At 45.2% G+C, this 3,202-nt stretch overlaps 1 long non-coding RNA gene across 1 annotated transcript in view; it reads right to left on the bottom strand.

Annotated features, from left to right (window-relative positions):
* Positions 1-1,922, bottom strand: part of LOC103918834 — a 16,052-nt gene extending 14,130 nt beyond the window's left edge. Inside the window, exon 1 of the long non-coding RNA XR_663716.1 lies at positions 1,846-1,922. This is a non-coding gene — a long non-coding RNA (uncharacterized LOC103918834). The remainder of the gene's footprint in view (positions 1-1,845) is intronic.
* Positions 1,923-3,202: the final 1,280 nt, after the last annotated feature.

Genomic DNA, 3,202 nt, shown 5'->3' with positions numbered 1-3,202 from the left:
AGAGCCCGTGCTGGAGCAGGCTCCTGGGAGGACCTGCGGACCCGTGGAGAGAGGAGACCATGCTGGAGCAGGTTTGCTGTCAGGACTTGTGACCCTGTGGGGGACCCACGCTGGAGCAGTCTGTTCCTGAGGGACTGCACCCATGCTGGAGCAGTTCATGAAGAACTGCAGCCCGTGGGAAGGACTCACATTGGAGAAGTTCATGGAGGACTGTCTCCCGCAGGAGGGACCCCATGCTGGAGCAGGGGAAGAGTGCGAGGAGTCCTCCCCCTGAGGAGGAAGGAGCGGCAGAGACAACGTGTGATGAACTGACCGCAACCCCCATTCCCTGTCCCCCTGTGCAGCTCGAGGGGAGGAGGTAGAGAATTCGGTAGTGAAGTTAAGCCTAGGAAGAAGGGAGGGGTGGGGGGAAGGTGTTTTAAGATTTAGTTTTTATTTCTCATTACCCTACTCTGATTTGATTGGCAATAAATTAATCTAATTTCCCCAAGTCAAGTCTGTTTTGCCCGTGATGGTAATTGGTGAGTGATCTCCCTGTCCTTATCTCAAGCCTTTTGTTATATTTTCTCTTCCCTGTCCAGCTGAGGAGGGGAGTGATAGAGCAGCTTTGGTGGGCATCTGGCGTCCAGCCAGGGTCAACCCACCACAAAATTATTGTTTCGGGTATCTCATAATCATATAGAGCGAAAAGATGTATTTCTTCTCCGTCTGTTCAGTATTCAGGTTATATAGCTAGCCAAACATTGTTACCCAAACATCTTGGCTTAATGGGAAAAAGTACATTTAAGTATGAAAAGCCAGGTCATTTTATCAAAAGAGACAAGTTGTCTTCTCTGTTCTTTTCTTTAACCAGTGTAAGTTTCATCTGCAGCCGTAATAGATGCAGACAAGGGGAAATAACCACTAGGCTCCTAGTTCAAAGGCCACAGAAATCAGTGAGACATCTTCCCTTGCCTTCAGTGGATCTTGGATCATATCCCAAAATCTGACCTCTGACTTGACAAAGATAGTTACTAGTCTTTCGTTCAGTTTAATGATGCTTAATGAACATGTCTAAGGCATGTTTGAGCAGTCCTAGGATGGCGTGAGCAGGAAATACACTGAGCAGTAACATGATTTAAAGAGATAAAAGTTATCTGGCATTTTTTAAAGATTAGCTCACACCATCCAAACTTTTTAATCCAGATGCAGCTAGCTGTTGTGGTTGTGTTAGCCATCTGGTACTATAGTCTCTGGCTGAAAACAGAAGCAATACATATCACCACTGGTTTTTGTTTCCATGAAAAAGGAACGCTGTTTTTATGATCATCCATTCATTTGGTATCAAGCACATTTCACACGAGTTAACTGGAGACCTGCAGTTGATATATTCTGTGGTAAGAAGAAGGGCTTTGTATGGCTGATGGTAGAAGCAGAGATGCAGAGGGAAAGGTTGCAGTTTCAGTGTAACTGAATATAATGTCATTGGGTTTTTTTAGCTTTCCCTTCATAAAAAGATTCTTTATTCAGTGACGCATTGTCTCATATAACAAAAGGGTTTGTAGTACTTTCTGGTTTTGCAGTTCAAAGCAGATAACATCTTCAGCCATATTTTGCTAAGCATAAAAACATTTGTAATTGCTTTCCACTAACCTGCCCAGCAAACTACCAGTAACTTATTTTTGTATATTTACACACTTGAAAACAACAATTTCTTTTGTTCAAGTCGCAGATGCGTGCAAAAAAATTACCAGCAATAGAGAGCAGAAAACAAACCGTGAAGGCAAAGGACGTGGTGGCTGCTTAAAAATGGTATTCATGGTACACGGCAGCACCAAATGACATCACCCAAGGGAACTTCCTGGCTTCTCATTGCAGGGGGGTCGAACTAGATGACCTTTAAAGGTCCCTTCCAACGCAAACTACTCTATGATTCTGTAATTCTCTCCAGGGAGACACAAAGTCTTTTTGAGAAGAAAAGGAGTGCTGCTGCCACACCATGCAGTAAGGGACACCAAGGTCTCCTGTATCTTCTGTGTCCTGGAGACAGGAGTGGAGTTGGAGCAGGTCTGTAACCTCAGGTTTCTCTATGTCTCCTGGAAAGAAGCTAGCACCCAAAAGGGTGGAAGAAGATAACAAATCCTGGGTTCGTAGTTTGCGGCTTTGTTTGACCGACGCACAGTTAGGAAGTGATACAGCCCAACAAGGATGCTCAGCTATTGCCTGCCTGGCAGCAGTTGCATCAGCTTTTTGGAGGATAGAGTCCAGCTCCCTCACAGGTTGCCATTAAAAATGCTCCCACTCTGTATTTCAATGAAACAAACCTGTATTTCTGTCAGGTTGCTGTGTGGGTCCTTTCTCTGCTCCCAGTTATGTCCAGGCTGACCCGCAGTGCTCCAGAGAGTTGAGGGGCTCACTGCTACAGCTCGGCTCCCAGAAAGCTGACTGGCGTGGAGATTTTCCCTGTGCCATGCCTTCTGTATCAGCATAAGAAATTTCACACCCTCAAGGGCCCCTGTCAGCACTTGCCGCCTGACGATTTTACTGTGGTTGGCCAGGAGATGCCTAGGAGGGCCACATGGCCTTTTGCTGAGCTGTCACTCAGCTAAGGATGATCCTGCATCCCACAGTGTTCAAACACCCATCTTTACCTTATGCATGTCATCCAGCTATTGTGTATCTTAGGTACCTGTCACCTCAGTATCTAAATCCCAAAGGAACAACTTAAGCAACTGAGGGGAAGCTGGAACTGAGCGCAGATTTCGGTGGAAGCTACTCGTCTGACCCGCCGAGGTGTCTGAAACGCTTCCACTACGGTATATATATCTAAGTACTTGAATAGCTTAAAGGATCTGGGCTTAAGTGCTGATGTGACTGTTGAAAATGGCTCCTACGTCACTTACGCTTTATTGAAAAAAATTAAGTGTTAAATACAGAGAAGCTTCAGAAATGCTGCAAATATATATATAGCTGCACAGGCTTCTCTGAGCAACAGCAAGTTATACCAGCTAGTATAGCTGCTCACATGTCTGCAAGTACGAACAGATCAAGAGGCCCGATAATCCAGATTCCTAAAACCCCACTGGAAAAATATTCTAAGTGATAGGAGCTAACATTATGACAATGGGAATTTACTCTTGGGATTAGAAGAGTCCACCACATTGCAGGTAGATTAGCGGGCAGCTGGATTCACCCTGTCCATTAAGATCTAATAGGACATTCT

The sequence above is a fragment of the Pygoscelis adeliae genome, unplaced genomic scaffold (assembly GCF_000699105.1).
Source record: "Pygoscelis adeliae isolate BGI_AS28 unplaced genomic scaffold, ASM69910v1 Scaffold156, whole genome shotgun sequence".
NCBI classification, from domain to species: Eukaryota; Metazoa; Chordata; class Aves; order Sphenisciformes; family Spheniscidae; genus Pygoscelis; species Pygoscelis adeliae.
Note: the sequence above shows the minus strand (reverse complement) of the source record. Positions and strands in the feature narration are given on the sequence as shown.